This window comes from Coenobita brevimanus, chromosome 93, assembly GCF_032717465.1.
Source record: "Coenobita brevimanus isolate Jiangsu-jjx chromosome 93, ASM3271746v2, whole genome shotgun sequence".
NCBI lineage: Eukaryota > Metazoa > Arthropoda > Malacostraca > Decapoda > Coenobitidae > Coenobita > Coenobita brevimanus.
In genome coordinates, this window is record NC_137046.1 from 16,532,726 (window position 1) to 16,556,357 (window position 23,632).

Here is a 23,632-nt window from a genome sequence, read left to right on the forward strand (position 1 = left end):
AATCTTATTTTTGATGAGGAATGTATGTGGAGTACAGAGGATGGATAGGATACGAAATAATATGATTCGTGAAAGGTGTGGAGTGAGGAAGTCGGTGGACACCAGAATCGAAGAGAGTGTCCTAAGATGGTATGGTCATGTGGAAAGAATGGATAACAGTAGAGTGGTGAAAAAGGTATACCTGAGCGAATTTGAAGGAGGGAGGAGGCGAGGTAGGCCAAGGAGATGGTGGAGAGATATGGTGGATGTGTGTGAGAAAGAGAGGCTTGGAAGTCGGTGAGGATAGGGAACTGACAAGAGATTGAGCTGGCTGGATGAATGCTGTGAGGAGAAGTGCATGATCAGGGATTTTGGCACCCCTTGTGAGCATGGCAGCGTCTGGATTGACTCAATTGGATACATTTGTGTGAAGCTGGAGAATGTGGTGAATATTTTTGATGTATCCGGTAGAGCCAAGATTCCGGGGGCTTGAATGATGAGTGAATAAAACTGTGGCCTATTTGAATTGGGCAAGTTTGTGCTGTCTGGACATTGCTATTCCTCAGCCTGCCCTTGGGTGGGAAAGGAGGTCCGGATGATGATGATGATGATGATGTTTATAATTATACTGATTTTAAAAATAACAAAATGTATTTTCCTGTGCATGTTTACCTGACAAATGAGATATGAGTCCATTTGTTATTTTTTCACTGATATTATAATGTATTGTATTTTATTATTATAAATTAATAAAAAACACCTACAAGGCATTCAATCTTTTCATTAGTGATTGGAGACATATGCTAAAGTGGCAGTATGAATATGTTATACATGATAGTAACACTATATGTATTTTTGTATTGGGGTTTTGTAACACCCCACCGGACTAACCACGTTTGAAAAACCCACAAGACTAATGAAGGGTTAATAATAACTCAAAAGGCAAATCCATGAAAAAAGAAAAAAATATGGGTATTACTAGAATGTAGCCTCCAATGAAGTAGGTTTAAAGCAATTACTTTTTTTTCATATAACAGAAGAGATTACTGTCACAATAACAAATTTGGTTATTAGGTTTAAACTTTGAGTAAGATGCTGCACCAGTAAATATCATCCAATTTGGCTAAAATTTGGTGTCTCAAGAATGTACACCTAAACTCACAATATTCACATCCAGCAAACAAAATATTCCAGAGTTAATTTCCTCCACCCCATATATATATATATATATATATATATATATATATATATATATATATATATATAGACAGAAGCAATGAATACTCTCAGTAACAAAAAAGAACTTGTTCTAGTGTAAGAAATCACAAGTAAAACAACAAATATTGACAGATAAAGTAATAGGGCAAGAGAACTATTGTACAGTAAAAGTGTAAAAAAATGCATTGATCGAGACAGAAGAAAAAATGAAAAGTTAAAAATGTTTCATCCTCATCCCATGCTGTCACAGACTTCAACAACAGTACAGTAATCCCTCATTTATTTGGATGTGCAGTATCCTGACCTGTTCATTATCCAGATACTGGACCCTGGCTGTATTAAACCATTATCCGAATTTACTTGCAATTATCTGGACGTAAAGTCCCCGAGAACTTTGGCCCACCAGCCATCATGTTCAAACAATTGGTGTTGTGGCCGCTGGCTCTAGCCTTGCATGGGAATAGGCTGTAACCCACAACCTGTGCTAAAATGTCCGTTCACCCATGTACTGAATAGTCAAAGTTGTGCGTTGGCCTGGTCGCTCCCTATGAACCTCAAGCACCCAAGTAATACTTACTGTACTGACAAGAGATGTCAAAACACCCAAACACTTCCCCATCGAATGTCCAAAGTTATGCAGCCACTGGGATTAGTCTTTACCAACTGCCACCTTTCGTGTAAAAAAGACCACAAGCCACAAGTCAGGTGAAAGTGCCCATCTGCCTCTACACCGAACATCTAAAGTCACCTGGTCACCGAGAGTTGTGTTTCCCAGCTGCCAGTGTGTGTGTAAGACAGACCAAAAAAACACAAGTCAGGTGAAAGTGCCAGTCCGCCTCATGACAGATGGGTGAAAATCCTGCCCACTGCCTCGGTCTTCCCCCCCTCCCAACCCTCCTCCATACCCTTCCATGCTCCCCACCTTGCTAGTCCTGCCTCCCCCCTTTCTCCCTCGGTTCCTCCCCTCCTTGCACTGAAAGCAATGACCCATGAATTTTTTAAGCTTTTGGTAATGTATTTGAATACTATTAGTAGTATCAAAATTCCTCGAAATCCATGAGAAAGCTCATGAAATTCTGCATCTAGACATATGCTTAACTCTTGCAAGGTGTGGGCAAAATTTTGCACTAGGATGGTAGAAAGTGATATGAAAGTAAGAGTTACTTTTGAACAACATTTATTTTTACTGCAGTTTTGTTATTTAACTAATCAGTTTTCTGTATTTTCATTAGCTTATATTATAGTATAAACACGAGCAATGATGATGGTATACCATTTATATGAATATAACTAATTTCTGGTGGCATAGTTGACGAAGGATTTTGTGTGTGTGTGTGTGTCCTGGGAGCAGCTATTGCTCGTGTCACAGAGAGATAATTGATTTTCAACCATCTTCAATTTTTTTTGTGGATTTTTGTTATTCATGCATTGTTTTCATGGTGTTTAGCATTATTATGGATAGTCCTATATGTGTTTTGATGTCTAAATATGGCAGATTGACCAGAAAACGGTGCCAGAATTAGAAAGGGTACTGTACATACAGTAGTGCATAGTTAGGATGTTTTTTGGTTTTCAGTTATTTTCTGCATGGCTTACTTGGTGTTTAAAATTACTTTGGATATTCCTATATGTGTTTTGATGTCCATATATGCCTGAATGACCGGAAAACACTGCCAAAATAATCAGAGGTACTGTACAAATAGGTTAGGTGTAGGTAGGAGGTTGAGTATACTTAGGGTCTGGGTATAGTAGGGGGGATATTGTTCATTATCTGGATATTGCCACTACTCGGACATGCCTTTGGCTCTATTACGTTGGACGATTGAGGGAGTAGTGTATTCGTTATAGGAAGGACGTAGCCCACTGAATCTTCATAGTGTCATCCTTTCAATGTACACAAGATCAACTCAGGCATCATAATATCAGAGGCTTCTCATGTTCAATGTCTTCATTTTCTAAGTAATTATACCATCTGCTTCACTACCACAGAGCTACACTAACTTCTCAAGACCAGAAGTAAAATGAACTGAAAATTCCTCTATTCTCTCCCCCATCCTTTTATAACCCTCCTCGTTACTAGATTGTTCTAGGTGCTCCTGGCAACAATAGTTCAAAGTCAGAGAAATCCACAATATTTCAAAGCTTTCTTATGTATGTAGCACTCTAAATGCTTTAGCATACAAAGTGAATTCAGTCTGAATATTACATAATTTAACAAACACTCATCCAAATAAAACATTATAGAGAAAAAAAAAATGGATAACTTTACAAATTATCTCTGCTCAAAACAGCAGAGTAACAGGCAAGACTGAAAGATTGTTAAATGTAGAGGAGGAAAGGAGGCTGAGATTGGGGCAGATTGAAGGATGCAAGGAATAAATGTGCAGGGAGAGTTGAATGATTCTTTGATCACAGTGGAAGAAGTGCAGGAGGCAGTAAAGAAGATGAAAACAGGGAAAAAGCAGGGTGTGCTGTGGAATGCTTGCAAGATTGTTCATTGTGAGTTTTATGAGAGATATGGTGCCATTTGCCTGGGCAAATGCTTGTATAGTTCCGCTGTATAAAGGTAAGGGTGATAAATATGAATGTACTAGCTTTAACCCTTCGTTAGTCCTGGGGGTATGAAGACGTGGCTAGTCCAGTGGGATGTTACAGCACCCCAATAAAAAAATACAAGTAGTGTTACTAACATGTAAAATATATTCATACTGCCGCTTCAGCATATCCCTGCAATCACTAATTAAAAGACTGAATGCCTTGTAGGTGGTATTTATTAATTTATAATAATAAAATACAATAAATTATATCAGCAAAAAAATAAGAAATGGACTCATATCTCATTTGTCATGTAAACACACACAGAAAATACATTTTGTGACTTTTAAAATCAGTATAATGCTAAACAATATGCGAAAATAAGACAAAAAAAAAATCACAATATGATCTAAATGGTTAGTTCGATGGGGTGACTGGAAATCCCAGGGGGGGTGGGGGGAAGTGCCCCACTCTCTCACTACAGAAGAGGCAGGACTAAACCAATCCACATGCTCCCTCCTCTCACTGAATCAGGAGAGTACTGGAACGGAGAGAAATATTCGAATTACTGGCTAGGAAATATGAGCTTTTTAAAAAATTTGGGGTGCCAAAACACCCCACCTGACTAATGAAGGGTTAAGGGTATAAGTCTGTTGACTGCTGTAGGTAAGGCATATGGCAGAGTGCTCATTAAGAGTTAGAGTGGGTATGGAGGGAGTGATTGGTGATGAGCAGTGTGGCTTTAGGAGAGGAAAGGGATGCGTGGATGAGGTGTTTAATGTGAGACAGGTGTGTGAAAAGTATGTAGCAAAAGGTAAGGATGTGTTTTGGACGTTTATGGATTTAGAGAAAGCGTATGATAGAACTGAGAGGGAGGCTTTGTGGACTTTGTGGAGCTGCACCAGAGGAGTGTGATGTCGCCTTGGTTGTTTAACCTGCCACGTCCCATCATAGATACACGTTGCAACATTTTGTCATTGTTACTCCCAATGACGTGTTTTCACATTTTGTAATTGGAAGGTACATCATTTCCACATTTTTCAAGTTTTGCAGGTGATTTTTGGTAAGCATATGTGGCAAACCTTCCTCTACCCGCCGCCAAGTGGTGACACTGCCTGGACCCGCGTTACTCCCCCCCCCCGGCCGCCGCAAGCCATTTTCTCGGCAACTCACCTGTTAACAGTGACCTGGCCATTAAAGATATGTCATGCTATAGTCTCTCTGACAACGAATTTCAAGGCAAAAGTGGTTCCCAATGTGGAGGACAAATATTAAGTGGCTTTAGAGAAAGAAATGTACAGAAATGATGATGAGGTAACGTTGCCAAGGAAGGTGCGGTATGTTGATGTTTTTGGTGAGTGAACTAACACTTATATCGCCTATATTATTGTGTGAAAACAAATATACTCTTGTACTACATATAAATTTGTACAATATATATATATATATATATATATATATATATATATATATATATACATATATATATATATATATATGTATATATATATATATATATATATATATATATATATGTATATATATATATATATATATATATATATATATATATATATATATATATATATCCATATATATATATATACATATATATATATATACATATATATATATATATATATATATATATATATATATATATATATATATATATATATATATATATATATATATATATATATATATATATATATATATATATACATATATATATATACATATATATATATATATATATATATATATATATATACATATATATATATATATATATATATATATATATATACATATATATATATATATATATATATATATATATATATATATATATATATATATATATATATATATATACATATATAAAATTGTGCAAATTAGGGACCTTGTAATGTTGCCGCGTTAATTCACGTCGCCGGGACGGCACGGGTTAACCTGTCCTATCGCTCCAGTATGGCCTGCGGACCCTCCAAAGAAACGTCGTCTGTGGCACTTTGGAGCTGTGGACTGGGAGGCCCTCAGGCAGTACTTCTCTGATTTTCCCTGGAATGATTATTGCTTCCACAGCCGGGAGCCATCTGGATGTGCCTTGCGCATTACAGAGGTTATTCTTTCAGGCATGGAAGCATACATTCCTTTCTCATATCCTTTGACTAATGCACGAAAGCCTTGGTTTAATCACACTTGTTCTAATGCTGTCCGCAACAAGGAGAGGGCCTATAAAAGATACCGGAGCCAACCCACCCCTGAGTCACATCTTTTATATGTTTCTGCCTGGAATCGTCCTAAGTCTGTTCTTCGCTCTGCTAAAAATAATTTCATTCGTACCAAGTGCTTTCAACTCTCTAACTCGAATTCTTCACGCTCCTTCTGGCACCTTGCCAGAAACCTTTCTAACAACTTTATCTCATCATCCTTCCCTCCTCTTTTCTACTCTGATGGCTCTGTAGCTATTTCTTCTACTGATAAAGCAGATCTCTTCGCTCAGACTTTCTCCTCCAATTCCACCTTAGACGATTCCGGTGCTGTTCCTCCATCACTTCCCCCCCTCTGACTTCTTCATGGCTGACATTAAAATTTCTTCAGCTGATGTATTTTCTGCTGTCACAGGCCTCAATACTAATAAGGCATATGGGCGTGATGGAGTCCCTCCTGTTGTTCTCAAGAACTGTGCTTCTGTGCCTACACCCTGCCTAGACAAAGTCTTTCGCCTTTGTCTGTCAACTTGTACCTTTCCTTCTTGCTGGGAGTTTGCTCTCATTCAGCCAGTCCTAAAGAAGGATGACCATTCCCAACCCTCTAACTATCGTCCAATTGCTTTAACATCCTGTATCTCAAAAGTTTTCGAGTCTGTTCTTAATAGAAAAATTTTAAAGCGTCTTTCCTATCACAACCTTCTTTCTGATCGTCAGTATGGGTTCCGTTAGGGACACTCCACCGGCGATCTTTTCATCTACCTTTCAGACGCCTGGTCATCCTCTTTTCGGGACTTTGGCGAAAGCTTTGCCATTGCACTTGACATCTCTAAGGCTTTCGATCGAGTCTGATATAAATCTTTAATTTCCAAACTGCCCTCTTACGGTTTCTATCCTTCTATCTGTGCCTTCATCTCTAGCTTCCTTTCTAGTCGTTCTATAGCCGCTGTTGTAGACGGCCATCGTTCTTCTCCTAGATCTATTAACAGTGGTGTTCCTCAGGGCTCTGTCCTATCACCAACTCTCTTCCTTTTATTCATCAATGACCTTCTAAGCTGTACATCTAACCCTATCCACTCATACGCTGATGACTCCACCCGTCACTTTTCCATTCGATTCCCGCAACGTCCATCTCAGCAGTTACTTTAACAAACAAGGGATGAGGCTATGGCACACCTAATGTCTGACTTGGCTCATATCTCTAACTGGGGTAAAAATAATCTTGTTGTTTTTAATGCATCAAAGACTCAGTTTTTGCACCTATGAACCCGACAAAATTTTCCACAGGTATACTCACTAATGTTTGACAATATTCAGCTTAATCCTGCATCATCCTTGAACATGCTTGGGGTTTCATTTACTCAGGACTTGTCTTGGAAAGATCATATTACATCTCTTGTAAAATCTGCTTCCAAGAGATTGGGTGTGCTAAGCCAACTCCGTTCCTTCTTTACCCCTGCACAATTGTTGACTCTTTACAGGGGTTTCATCCGACCCTGTGTAGAGTACAACTCTCATGTGTGGGGAGGCTTCCCACATACAGCTTTTCTCAATAGGGTGGAGTCAAAGGCTTTTCGCCTCATTAACTCTCCTCCTCTTACTGACTCCCTTCAACCTTTGTCTCTTCGCTGCACTGTTGCATCTTTATCTCTTTTCTATCGCTACTTCAATGGTCACTGCTCCTCTGAACTGTCTGCATGCATTCCTCCACCCCTATGACGGACGCATAGCATCCGTCTGGCAGGAAACTCTCATCCTTTTTCTGTCCAACTCTCTAATGCAAGAGTTAACCGTTACTCCCAGTCCTTCATTTATGCAATAGGTCAGCTCTGGAACTGTCTCCCTCTGTCTGTATTTCCTACTTCCTACGATCTCCAGGTTTTCAAACGCAGTGTGTCCAGGCATCTGGAAATGATCGGATCTTGAATTTGTCTCTCTCTTATATTTTGTTTTTCTCTTGGAAGGAATAGTTTTGCAGGCTCGTTGCCTTTGGGTCGTTCTTCTTCACATAAAAAAAACATATACAGTATATATATATATATATATATATATATATATATATATATATATATATATACCTATTCTAAGTGGTCTGGAATAGGTACCTCTCCCATAGAAAACATCTTCTATGGAGTGCAGCACCAGGGAACACGGTACCAGATGAGGGGAGGGTCATCTGTACAGGACATTTAGAAGCTTAGGTAAGCAATTTCTCTCTGAATTTTCAATATTTCTCATAAAAAGCGGAGGTTTTAAGAAAAAAAAAAAACTTTTCGAAAATCTGCCAGGATTGGGGGGGTTCGTTGGTGAAAAATGAGCCAGGACGCAGTGGGTTAATATTTATATGGATGGCGTTGTAAGGGAGGTGAATGCATGAGTGTTAGATTGAGGTTTGAGTCTGATGAATGATGACGGTAGAGAGTGGAATCTGAATCAGCTATTATTTGCGGATGGTGCACTGGTGGCTGATTCAGAGGAGAGATTGAGACAGTTGGTAGAGGAGTTTGGAAGGGTGTGTGAGAGGAGGAAATTGAGAGTAAATGAGAATAAGAGTAAAGTGATAAAGTGTACTAGGTTGGTATAGTAGATGGTATGAGGATGAATATAGTTTTGAATGGTGAGTTGCTTGAGGGGGCAGAGTGTTTTAAGTGTTTAGGGTCACATGCTGGTGTGGATTGAAGATAGATGCAGAACTGAAGGTTAGAATGAATGAAGTAGGACAGGTACTGGGAGGAAAGAAAAAGCGTTTCGATGTCATTCGCTTAGACAGGATGTAAAGTGAAGGCTGTATGAGGTTGTAATAGTACCGACTGCATTATATGGGCTGAAACTTGGAATATGGGTGTAGCAGAAAGGAAAAGTTTGAATGTAATGGAGATGAGGTGTTTGAGGAGTATGTTTGGAATGACCTGTATGGATCAAGTGAGAATTGGTGAAGTGTGAAGGAGAACTGGAGTTGTGTGGGAGATGGCTGACCGAGGTGAGCAGAGGGTGTTGCAATGGTTTGGGCACATGGAGAGCATGGATGATGAGAGATAGGTGAAAAGATAACTGGATCAGATGTGAGAGGTGTGAGGCTGAGAGGAAGACCACGAATAGGATGGATGGACAGTGTGAGGAGAGCGTTCGATGCGAGAGGGATCTGTTGAGCAAGGAAGAGTGGCTGTGCATGACAGTAATGACTGGAGAGAAAATGTGAATGAATAAATGATGACGCATCCCCGAGGGGATATCCTCCCACATTTGTTCTGATCAGCAGATCAGGTTAGGTGTGGGTAAGGGGATGGGTCCATTATGATATGGGAGGGGTAAACCAGCTCTGCTGTCAGGCCCTGCTGTGGATGTCGCTGATTGCACTGCGCAGTTGACCCTCGTGTGGTGTGGTGCATTGAGGATCTGGCCCTTCTCCTCTTGTGGCTAAGATACGAATGAATGTGTTTGTGTCGATGTGTAAATTGGGAGTGTGTTGACTGTCTCGGCTCCCTCCCTTTATTTGAGGGATGCAGCCTAAGTATATAGATCTAGATAGGTAAGAGTTAATTATTATTATTATTAAAGGGTACAACAAGGAAGAAAGGTTGCTGGTTCCTTGAAAGCAGTGATAAGAAACAGGGAAGTGAGCATGAAAGTGAAAAAGTTACTACATGACAGTATTGTGATACCACCTCTAATGTATGGAACTGAAGCTTGGTTATTGTTGGAGGGACAGAAGTCAAGAGTGAGAGCTGTGGAAATGAGTTGTTTTGAGAGGAGCATGTGGAGTCATATGGAGAGACACACCAAGCCCTCTTCCTTCCATCATCTCCAGACATCACCTTTGCTCCCCAAACCTCGCCCCCACTACATCATGGAGAGTGGTCAAAGCCCTAGGTTCTGACCACCTCCCAATCATCATCACTACCAAAACCAGAATCACCCCAGCTGGCCACAAACACACATACACTAATTATAAGAGAGCCAACTGGGAGGCTTTTGTAAGTGAAACAGAACAACATCACGAAACACTAAACAGTACACCATCACAGACATGAACACCGCTGTGCACACTTTCAATACAATTATACAAAACGCAGACAAAAAACACATCCCTAGAGGCAACAGAAAGAGACACAACCCCAACTTCACACCAGAAATTCAAGGCCTCATCAGACAATGGGACACACTGCGACACTCCCCAACACCCCATACACAAGACACCATACAACAATTACAAGAACTCAACACTGAAATAAACAATAAAATATCAGAACAGCAAACACTAAACTGGAGAAATTACGTCCAAACACTTGACCAGAAAACAAACATCAGCAAACTCTACAAAACACTAAACAACATCACACTTTCCAAAAGCAACACCACACAATCACACGCTGCCATCACAGCATCAGACACCATACCCTCAAACAAACAACAAGCAAACACTCTCATCAATCACTTTTCACAAGTCAGCCATCTAAACCCCCATCCCGAAGACCGACGTATCATCCGACGTAAAGGACAGTTCCCCACAGACCCAGACTATGCACCTTTCACTTACAACCAGACGAAGCACATCATTAACAGCCTCAAGCACTCATCTGCCTGTGGACCAGACAACATAAGCAACATTCACCTTAAACACCTAGGACCACAAGGCATACAAGCACTCACCAACATATAAACTACAGCTACTCATACAACATAATATCCAACATCTGGAAGCATGGCAATATCATCACTATCCCTAAACCCAACAAAGACTCCACGTTAACCTCCTCACATCGCCCCATCACACTTCTCTGCACCCCCTCTAAAGTCACTGAACGACTGGTACTACAACTAGTCACACCTCACATTCCCCTAGCCCAGGCACAACATGGTTTTAGGCCACTACACTCCACAAACACCCTTCTTACAGACCTTACACAGAGAGTTTTCGATGGCATGAATTCAGCTAGGCCACCACACAGAACACTCCTAATCACACTAGACATTAGCAAAGCTTTTGATGCCATCCCCCGCCACAACCTCACAAACAAAATACTCAACACAAACATGCACAATAGCACAAAAAGATGGCTAGCATACTACTTAGCAGGCAGATGTGCATACGTAACATTTTCCGGTCAATCTTCTAACATCAGAAACTTCACAAACGGCGTCCCCCAAGGATCTGTTTTGTCCCCTACACTCTTTAACCCATACATGCACGACATACCCACACCCCACACACCACAGATACAAATAGCTTCCTATGCAGATGATATAACACTTACATGCACGCACCAAAACGCAAACACAGCTGCACACATCATTCAACCTTACCTCAACACACTACACAGTTGGTTCACCACAAACAGGCTCAAAATAGCCCCAGCCAATCCTACAGTGACTCTTCTCACAAACTGGACAGCAGAACACAGTCACATCCCACACCTCACCATAAACAACACTCCCCTACCACACACACACACACACACACACACACACACACACACACACACACACACACACACACACACAAAATCCTTGGTGTAACATACAATACATCAATGTCATTTAAACAACACATCACAAACATTAAAAATAAAATAACACCTAGACTCAATGCTTTGAGGTCACTTGCCAATACAACATTTGGACACAGCAAAGAAACTACCACCACAGTATACAACAATACATACGTTCAGTGATGAATTATGCAAGCCCTGCTTGGGCTTCTAACCTCACCAAAACACACTACAACACTCTACAGACCATACAGAACAAGGCCCTAAAAATAATCACAGGCTACACAGCTACTACACCCACAGACCACCTACATCAAGAAACCAAAGTCCTCAAAGTCAAGGATCACCTAGACATGAGAGGCACCCAGCTTCTTGCTGCAGCCTCCACAAACCCACAACATCCACTACAGTACATGGCAGCACATCCACCCACACCAAGGAACATCAAAACAACACCCAGCACACGATACCATACACAAATACTGTCATCTCTCCCCCCTCGCCCACCTCAGACCAGCTTCCAGAAGCATATCCACACTCAGATCACTCGCCGCTCCATTCAGTCACTTAAAGACAACACACAGCTGCATGCACGGCCTCCTGACATCCACGCTTCTGAATCCTATCTTCCTCGTGAGGACAGGGTCCACCTGGCCAGGCTGAGATGTGGGCACCTTCCAGTCCTCTTTAGCTACCAGAAGAGGCTGGATGACTCCGTCGCTGATGCCTGTCCAGGATGCAATACAGCACCCCATACTATTAAGCACATTATGGAAGACTGCATTGCACACAATCACCTACGCCAACAACACAACATACACTCCTTGAGAGCGCTGTGGGAAAGCCCAGTCTCGGCCATGGCCTTCCTAAGGGAGTCGGGGCTGTTCGGCCAGACTGCCTAGGGAACAACTACTGCTACTACTACTACTACTACATGGAAAGAGAGACTGACAAATGAGGCAGTGAAGGATCGTTGTGGTGTGGATGTGGATGTGATAGGAAGTGTTAGGAAAAACACACTGAGGTGGTTTGGCCATGTGGAGAGGATGGAGAGTGACAGACGGTTTGGCCATGTGGAGAGAGTGTATGTGAGTGAGGTGGAAAGGGGGAGAGGAAGGGGTAGGCCAAAGATGAGATGGAGAGATGGAGTGGAGAGGTATATGAGAGAGGGGAGTGTAAGCTGGGAGCAAGGCAGAGAAATGGCGGGGGACAGGGCGACATGGAGGCGATTTGTTTGTGGCCACCCCTTACGGGATTAAGACGTCTGGCAATAAACAGATAGATATAATAATATTGCATATAAATCACCAACTATATATTTCAGGAAACATACACCGATTTAGAATATGCCTAGTAAGCCATAAAGTTAAATCTAATAACATTATCTATTAAAAAGTATTATGAAAAAAAAGAAGGAAAAATGCATGCAGCTACGTGTGTGGGAGGCGGTGTGTTTGACAGGTATGCTTCGAGACAACCAATCACTCACAAACCCGGAAAGCGACGGGTCCATCATGTGTTTAGTAAACTCACTCAACTGCCTGAGCCTTCTTCAAATTGTCAGTTTCTTCGCGAACAGCAGCTGAGGTGGACCTAAGCAAGTATGTATGTGTATTGTGCAGTACTTGTAGATGCTACTGCTAGAACCAGAGGTGTGGAATACTGAGCTTGTGAGGTAACTGTATTACACTATTTGCTGATAAGCGATTTACGGTGTATACATCAAAGCTGGGAGTAGCACAGCTATTAGTAGCGGCGCTACATATCGCCGCTACTATTTTAATAACGATGGTGGTAACGCCATTATTTTTTTAGACAGTAGCGGAACTGAGAGCGCTGCCACTTTTGGCCGTACTCACACGTGACCACGCTCCTCGCTACTCACGCGACGAATCCAGGTCCGGAGTCGGCGAGTACATACAGATATGCCGACGGTTTGGATGTATTTATTAATGACGAAAAATAATACTTTCGTCAATTCTGTCAATTCATGATGTTTATTCTACATTACATCAGTAATTTATTTAGTATTACTTATTAGTAATGTCACGGATGTCAGCTAGATGTAGGCAACACACACACACACACACACACACACACACACACACACACACACCTCTAACTAGGCTATCCCCGTCTCTAACTCCGCTTTCTGCCTCGCTCTCTCTTTCAAACTAATTCTTACTCACTACGTTATTATTTCGTAACAGTATGTTACTTTCTGTAAGTAATGGAAAAAACATTGCTATTGTATAAACAGCCTTTAAAAAAAAGCCCCAGTTCATTTTTACTTTCGTTTTCGTGCATATCTTAAATGGGTATCATTGAAAATAAACCTATATAATATGTATCAACGGTAGGCCATAATTTTTTTGCTTTTTATTTACGTATGTTACTTTCAGTGGGTATATTAGGTAACAATGTGAAAGAATATTTGTTACATTATACAGTAAATAGCTTTTTCCTGTACCTTCGGCTCTAAGCTTCATTATAATGACACCGACATGTATGTTTTTCTCAGTATAAGTATACTTTATACTGACATTACTGGTACACAACATAACCATTCAGATTGACTAACATTATCAGAACAGTGTGTAGTGTATTGCAATATCACAGAGTTTTGTTAACCTTTCCTTCGTGTACCTTTTTCTTATCCAAAGTAGCGGGAGCGGAATCGCCGCTACATTTCGTATCAAGTAGCGAAACCAGTCACGCCACTACTTTCTCGAGCTATTAATGGGGATGGGAGTGCCGCTACTTTTTATTAGTAGCGTTTCCAGCATTGGTGTGTGTATATATATATATATATATATATATATATATATATATATATATATATATATATATATATAGTAAGAAGAGAGTGGATGAGGAATTTGGAAGGAATTTGAGTGTAAAGTGAAGGGACTGTAAGAAAATGTTCTGGAAAGAGGTGAAGAGAGTAAGACAGGGTGGAAGTGAAGTTAGCACGGGAGTGAAAGATGAAAATGGTAGATTACTAGTGGAGAAGGGAGAAAAAGTGAGCAGATGGAGAGAACACTTTAAGGAATTGTTGAACATAGAGGATGGAAGGAATGCGAGTATAAGTGGCTGGGGAATGGCTGGGAGAAGGAGGGAGGTGAGAAGACAGGAAGAAATCAGTAGGGTAGAAGTTGTGGAAGCAATGAAGAAAGTTAAATTTGGGAAAGCCCCAGGAATTGATGGAGTGTGTGGTGAAATGCTGAAGCATGGGGGAGAGATAGACGTAGAAAGGATGTGGAAGTTGTGCAGATTGGCCTGGGAGGAACGTCCTTGAGGACTGAAAGTCAGGTATATTTATTCCCCTGTACAAAGGAGAAGGGGGAAAAAGAAGTGCATGGTAATCATAAGGGCATTTGTCTTCTTAGTGTAATAGGAAAAGTATATGGTAGGATACTTATTGACAGAGTTAGGGAAATAACAAAGAAATGCGTTGGAGAAGAACAGGGAGGTTTTAGGCAGGGAAGAGGGTGTGTAAATAAGATATTCATTCTTAGATCTCTAGTGGAAAAGTTTCTAGAGAAGGGAAAGAAGTTGTATGCTGCCTTCATGGATTTGGAGAAAGCATATGGCAGGGTGGATAGACAAGAATTTTGGAAAGTACTAAGAATATATGGAGTACATGGGAGATTGTTGAAGGCCGTGAAAAGTATGTATGAAGGTGCTAAGGCTGCAGTGTGTGTGGATAGTGAAGTTAGTGAATTTTTCGATTTGAAGGTTGGATTGAAACAACGATGCGTCATGTCTCCATGGTTGTTCAGTCTATATATGGATGGGGATATAAACGAGATACAAAGTAGGACAGCGGATGTTGGAGCGGCCCTGGTGAGAGAGGGCAGTGTTTGGAAGCAACATGTATTGCTGTTTGCAGATGGTACTGTGTTGTTAAGTGAAGACGAAGGGGAGCTGCAAGGCTTGGTGAATGAGTCTGGGAGAGTGTGTAAGAAACGGAATCTACTGTAAAGGCGAATGTAGGGATAAGTAAAGTTATGATCTTCGAGAGAAATTAAGTCAGTGAATGTACAGTGAGGCTGGATGAGGAGGAAATGGAAAATGTGAGTGCGTTTACGTACTTGGGTAGTGCGATGAGTAAGGATGGAAATTTAGAGTGTGAAGTGCTTGTAAGGGTGCAACAGGGAAGAAAGATTGCTGGTTCCTTGAAAGCAGTAATAAGAAACAGGGAAGTGAGCATGGAAGTGGAAAACCTACTACATGACAGTATTGTGATACCAACTCAACGTATGGAAGTGAAGCTTGGGCCTTGCTGGAGGGACAGAAATCAAGAGTGAGAGCAGTGGAAATGAGCTATTTGAGGGGAGTATGTGGAGTCACATGGAGAGAAAGACTGACAAATGAGGAAGTGAAGGACCGTTTTGGTGTGGATGTGTATTTGATAGGAAGGGTCAGGAGAAACACATTGAGGTGGTTTGGCCATGTGGAGAGGATGGAGAGTGACAGACTGACAAGTAGAGTGTATGTGAGTTGGGTGGAGAGGGGGAGAGGGAGGGGGACGCCAAGGATGAGATGGAAAGATGTAGTAGAGAGGTATATGAGAAAGGGAGGTGCGAGCTGGGAGCAGAACAATGAAATGGCGGGGGACAGGGCGACATAAAGGATATTTGTTTGTGGCCATCCCTTACGGGATTAAGGCGTCTGGCAACAGATAGACAGATAGACAGACATACCAGAAACAGTTATTTCTTATTGTGGCTACAGAATAAATAAATAGGAAAAACATTATTATTATTATTATTATTATTTTTTTTATTATTATTATTATTGGGAATTATTATTATAAATAATGATGTGGACAACCTGATAGTGTTATTCAATGGATCAAGCTCATCATGTGCAGTGCGATGAAAAATAACTTCACTTTCGCCTGTTTCAGCTGGTCATTTGTAAGCGTCAGTTTCTGTCGAAATTTCTCTTAATTAAAAGTGTTTGGTTCTTTCTCATACATTCCTGTCAACCCAGTTTCCTTTCTAGCATCCCTGTTTTCCCTTATCCTTCGTATCAGTCTACTTGCCATGAATTTATGTACATCATCCATACAACAGCATTCACATTCACCTTTTCCCACATAATGCCTTAAAACACTCCATTTTCGTCGTCATTTTCTTTCTCATATATACTATTAAATTTGTCATCTTATTCTTCCCTTTCAATTGCTTTATATATATATATATATATATATATATATATATATATATATATATATATATATATATATATAAATGGTGATTCCTCTAACACTAGGGTATACTTTGTTAGAGGAATCACCATTTATATATATATATATGTATATATATATATATATATATATATATATATATATATATATATATATATATAAATGGTGATTCCTCTAACACTAGGGTATACTTTCCCTTTCTGTTCAGTTTCTATATATATTTTTGTGTATGCTTTTCGCGGCATTATGAGGTTACTAAGGCCTATAATATCGTATATTATGACCATCCGACTTTTTGAAATAATATCAAAGTTTGCTTCACCAGTTAGTCAAGATGTGGTGTTCATATTGATCTGTTAAGAATTTATCTACATGGGGATGTTCAGTGAATTTTATGTGACATTTGAATAAATGTCACAGTACTGTTAAGAAGGAGTGGTAGTAAGGTGGTAAAGGAAAATTCCTAATAATTCGCGCATTTTTAGTTGCTAGTCAGAGTTGTCAGGTAGCCTACTGATGTGAACAGATGTATTTTTATAAAGTTATGACTGTTTTTCCTCTATAATGTTTTATTTGGAAGATTATTTTTTTTTGTAATATTCATATTTAAATTCAATTTGTATGCTACAGCATTTGGCGTGCTACGTAATGTATGAAAACTCTGGAATATTTTGGATGTCTCTGACTTACAGCTCTGTTGCTGCTAGGAGTACCTAGAACGTTTGAGTAGCATGGAAGGTTATAAAAAGAATGGAGGAGAGAGTAGAGTGAGTCAGTTCACTTGTGGCCCTTGTGAAAACAGTATTGCTCTGGCACTTGTGAAACTGGTTAAGTTCAGTTGGCAAGCAGACAATGTAATTACTTGGAAAATAAAGATTACAAACGCGAGAAGCCTCTGTTATTATGATGCCTGAGTTCATCTAATGTTCAGCCACTCATGAAAGAAGTGATACCTCACTAGTCAACCCCTCCGCGTTTCGTTTGTTAACATTGTAACCTTTAAAACATCAGGTGACTCGAGTTTGGCTTTGAGATACTATGCCTGAGTGAACCCCGATTCGAATTTAGTTTCACTTCTTGATGAACTAATGTAGCTATGCCCGGCTACCTTTGAGCGTCTATGGATAAAGTGCTGGAAGGTCTGCACTGGCACTGTCATCTATTTTGATGATGCGATTGTGTCTGGACGGACTTTTGGCCATGAACGGGAGTGGCTGTCAGAGGTGTTCAGCAGGTTTTGAGCAGCTTATCTCAAGCTGGGTTCTAAGAAGTGCTACCTGTTCCAGAAGGAACTGAAGTACCTGGGACACACTGTAGGCACGGAAAGCATCTGTACTGATCTAGAGAATGTGCCAGCTTTGATAAACTTGCTGGTTCCAACTTGTGTGAAAGAGCAACGGAGTTTCCTTGGTTGGGGTACCTACAACCGGCACTTTGTCAAGGACTTGGCTATGATAGCTGCACCTCTGCAGAAATTGTTAGCAAAGAGACAGAAGAGACTCAGAAGGCCTTCAGTGAGCTCAAGGAAGCAATGGAAAGCTCCCCAGTTTTGCCATCCCCACATCAGAGTCAACCATTCATCCTGGACTGTGATAATTGTGACCATGGCATTGGTGGAGTCCTTTCACAGAAGGATGACAAAGAGTATGTGGTGGCGTAGTACTGCAAGTAGCTCAGCTCACTGGAGGAGAGTTACTGTGTGAAGAGTAAGGAGCTCTTGGCAGTGATGAAAAAACTTGACTTCTTCCATCCTTGTATGGGTCCTATTTCGTCAACAAGATGGACCATGCAGCACTCAAGTGGTTGAAGACATTGAAGAATCCAAAAGGACAACAGTCATTTGGCTCAGGAAGTTGGACCACCAGAGCCATGAGGTGCAGCACTGTCCTGGGCGGGTACATGGCAATGCTGACAGCCTGAGTCATCGGCCTTGTGACCCAGTTTGCAACCAGTGTAGTAGGAAAGAAAATCTTAGCAAGAAATGCAGCCCTACTGCAATGACAGGGCTAGTGTCACCTGGAGAGGACCTGAAGAGGGTGCAGATGGATAATATGGATTTACAACCAATGCTTGAATGCTTGGAGCACAACTCATTGCGGCTAGCTTGGGAAGAGGTTTCAAGATTTGGCCTTGCGAACGAGAGCTACGCAAGTCAGGGGGACCTTCCTCATTTAAACTGTGGACTACTGGAGTGTCGGTTGGAGACACCAGATGGCCTCAGCAAGTGTTGGCAGCTGGTAGATCCTAAGAAAATGATGCCTGATGTCTCAGAAGAGTCCCATAACCGGATCACAGTGGGCATCTGGGAGTGAAGAAATCTAATTTGGCTACAACAGAGGTTCTACTGGACTGGCATGCGTCAGGATGTTGAAGAGTAGTGTCAGGCCTGTGATGTATGCTGTGCCTAGAAAGGACCTAAGAAACGTGGTTGCAACCCCTCTTCATCTGTACCAAGTTGGTGCACCAGTGGAAAGAGTCACAATGGACATTGCTGGACCTCTGCCACTCACTGAATAAGAAGACTGGTATGTATGTGTTACCATGGAATACTTCCCAACGTGGCCAGATCAGGAAGCCACAACTGTTGCTTATGTGTTGGTTGACCAATTCTTCTGTCGTTTTGGGATGCCAAAAGAGCTACATTCAGATCAGGGTAGAAAGTTCGAGTCTGCTGTGTTCTGACAGTGCTGCATGTTACTGGGGATCAAGAGGACCAGGGCAACTCCACTAAGGCCACAGTCATATGGGAGGGAGAAGAAATTCAACTGGACCCTGGAACAAGAGCTGGCCAAGCATGTGTAGGACAGATGGAATGGGACCAGAAATTACCTGCACTGCTGATGGCATATCGGTCTGCATCCCACGAGCCTTCTGGCTACAGTGCTGCAAAACTGATGTTGTGCCACGAGTTCCGAATGCCAGTTGATCTGTTAATGGGAAGACCATATGGTGAAGAGCTGCCTACAGACACCTCCAGCTTTGCCAAGAATCTTCAGGAAAGACTGGCTAAAGTACATCATGAAGTTCAAGGAGCTTTGAAGTTTGCAGGCAAAGTGATGAAGCAGAAGTGTGATGCCAAGGCAAGTGAGGTGAGCTTCAACAATGGTGACAAAGTCTGTCTGGACAATCCTCAGCAGAAGAAGGGATAGCCACCAAAGCTGCAGAACCCGTGGGAGGGGACCTACACTGTGATAGGGCGCCTGTCAAACATATTTACTGTATACGGGAAGGCAGGAAGTCTCGCCCAAAGAAGGTACACGTGAGTCATCTGTGGCAGTACCATGGGCCAGGAGTGTACAGCAGGGACGTCTTTGAGGAACTGTGCACACCCGCAGCTGATGATGTTGAGGAGGACCAAGTATCAGAAGCACAAAGGGATGATGACAGTTTCCATAGGAAAGAAGTGGATCAGGAAGAGGACCTCAAGTCATTCCAGGAAGAGTAGACTGTGTGGAGGACCAGGGACGTCTTTAGAAGGGCATAGGATACGACCTGATGAATTGAAGGACTATTTGTGTATAACTGCTTTGTTAGGATGAAGGAGTATATTTATAAAAATCATGTACTTTTATCGGGATGACACAAGGACTCGGGAGGGGGTAGCGTTAAGAAGCAAAAGTCCGAGCTAGGTGGTAGTGGAATAATCTGGATAATCTTGCATTATTAGTTGCTAGCCTAGTCGGTGTTGTCAGGAAACCTACTAATGTGAGTGGAGGTATTTTCTTAAGTTATGCTCTATTTTTTTCCTAAGAGTTTTTACTTGGATGATTGTTAAATTATATAATATTCACAGTTTGTATGGCAGAACATTTTGAGTGCTGCGCAATGTAAGTAAGCTCTAGAACATATTGGATGTTTATGACTTAGAACTCTGTTGCTGCTACGAGGAGCTAAAACGTTTTAGTAGCAAGGAAGATTATAAAAAGGATGAAGCAGGGAGCTGAGTGAGTCAGTTCACTTGTGGCCTTTTTGAAGATAGTGTAGCTCTGACACTTGTGATATTAGTTTAGTTGACAAGCTGACAGTGTAATTACTTGGAAAATAAAGACTACAAACGTGAGAAGCCTGTGTAATTATGACGCGTGAGTTATTTCGTGCACATTAGAAAAGCTGACCCTATGGAGAACAATTCACTGGGCGAAATCTTTCCTATACTGAACTACTGCATTTGAAGCCTGTGGCAGTGTTAGATGAGGATGTAATAATATCTTTATTGAAACAACTGATCTCAGTAAAGTTAATAATAACTGCACAGGAAACATTTATCAATCTAGAGCAGTCAGCATCCTTAGTTAGGTGAGGGCACCAATTAATTGATGGTGCCAAACATATGTTTGTTTACCTATTCCACCACCAGCACCTGACAACTGGCTGATGGTGTTGCCATCTAGGGAAGGAACATGGTATTAAATTCATTCTAACTATGCCTCGTAACATCCAGACTTCCTCGTGACTCTATATTTCTTGGTTATGAGTGACATCGGAGATTAGAAATGATCAGAATCATAGAGGAAACAGAGTAGAGATTAAGTACCATTTAAAGTCAAAACAACCGTACAATAGGCTACACCCTGTAGAACTAGTACCACCATTGGAAGCTGGAATACCCAAGGAAGGTCATTCCCACCGAAGAAACCATTTTGTTGTAGTACGACTCATCGTTTGTTCGTTTAAAGTTTTCTGCACTTGTAGTGCAGGCCGGGCCATCTATTAGCCCGGTTACGACTCCTCGTTCGTTCGTTCGAAGATTTCATACACATATAGTGCAGGCCGGGCCATACGTTAGCCCGGTCAGTGGGGTATGGGCTGATTAAAAAATAGTAAGTGGGGAGGACAGGACCTGGGGAATGCCCAGCACACACGTCCTGTCTCCTGACTGGCTTTGTGGTGTGTGTGTGACGACTCCTCACTTGCACACGCATTATCAGTAACTTTTACTGCACACTTAAAGGTTTAAAATTATTAGTCTCCTACTGAATAAGTGAGGACTGTTGTTTTTGCTGGCATTATTATTCCAGCCTCAGAGTCTCGCGACGATTCCTTCTGCAGTCTCCGATTGGAGACTGCAGAAGGAATCTGAAGGGCCCAGGTTATGTGTCGTGGTATGGGCCATTGCTGATAGAAAAAAAAAAATCCAAATCTCCCCAGTTAGGTCAAGGTCACTGTAAGGAATAGTAGGTAGAGACCAGTACTGTCCACTGAACGGTTACAGAGTTCTGTTTATTTTTTTGTCCTCCGGTAACCCACCTACTCACCCACAGATCCACCCACCAACTTACCTGTTGGGTTGCAGGATGTCTCAGCAGAACTACCATAAGAATGACACCTCACTAAAGACGCCATTTTTTTGTGTGGTTTAGTGAAATCACATACACACATACAAAATTACTATTTCATAATTTGCTGTACACAACATGAGTATATCTCTTAAAGACAGTTACCCACCAAATATCAACATTCCATTATTTTTTTTTTTATAATAACTACTATGTCAGCTAAATATATTAATGCAATACTTTGATATTTCCATATCTGAAGTTCGAACATCGCAAATAAAAAAATTAAAACAAGAAGCCTCGGACTATGGCTCAGTAACCTGCAGTTATTATATTAACATTTACTGCACTCTTAAAGGTTAAAAATGATTAACCTTTTTTCCTCTGGGATCTTATGTACTGTGTCATTAACTCTCCACAAAGCCACCCACCAACTCACTCAATCTGTTGTAGTGTTTTAGCATTACCATGATTCGATAAGTTTGCATGTTCAACGAGATATTAACTTTATATGACAATTTAAGACAGTTCAGCATATCGAGGAAATAATGTGAGAGACTTTCAGACAGCATGTAGGAATTTAGACGTTGGAGGACAAAATAGGTTAGACGGACTGTAAATGTTGTGGGAAGAAGAATCATTACTGAGTAAAGACTGAAATACTAGGGAGCCTTTCACACAGATTGTGACAGTGTGGCTTAAGACACGGTGAGATGATTCCGCGTGCTGTACTGAACTGTGTTGTGCGACTGTGCAGTATGGCAATGTATGGTATGGCGGTATGGCCGTGTGCTGTGTGATAGTGTGTTGAACTGTGTTGTGCGACTGTGCAGTATGGCAATGTATGGTATGGCCGTGTGCTGTGTGATTGTGTGAGGTGCTATAGTATGAAGTGTGGCAATGTGGGGGAATGTTGGATATGATTGTGTTTTGCTGTATGATAGTGTTAGGTGCTACAGTGTGAAGTGTGAAGGGTGGCAATGTGGGGGAATGTTGGATATGATTGTGTTTTTACTGCACAACGATTTTGCAAACACAAACTTTAATAATTAAACTTTAATGATGTCATGTATTAATACTAAAATCACCAGATACTAAATTTCGAACGACCTTTCGAATTGAAGGGGTTAGATCTCCATTACCCTGCCTTACTAAAGAGGTTCTTCCGAAATTAAATATTATCGTCTAGTTATATACATATACATAAAAAAAAAATATTCGACTGAAGGAGTTAATGTGCTTTTTATTACCGAATCATACTTGCCAGCTCACCTTTTATACTGTATGTTTCATATTTTTGTTTTCGAGCATATTCGATGCATTCCTCTCTTTTTCGAGAACTTTCTTGACCAGAATTGCAACAGAAGGGCAAGAAGGATGACGACAGCTAGGAAGTCAGAAATGAGAAAGGTAGGTGAAAGATGTGGAATCAAGTGCAGGTAAAGACTAAAAACACTCATGATAAATATGGGTAACATAAATAATAAACTGAAAAACAAAAAGTTGCACTCACAAGACGTCACATGCGAGCCGTACAGCTGAGCCAATGTGACACTGTTACTTGACCTTGACCTTCGGCTGGCTGTTCTCAAAATAGAATTATTCATAGCTAAACCTTAAACCTGCCAGGAATTTTGGTCCTAACTGAATGAAAACTTTAAGTTAACCTTGCCTATGATAGAAATCAAGCTATTTGACTTCTCA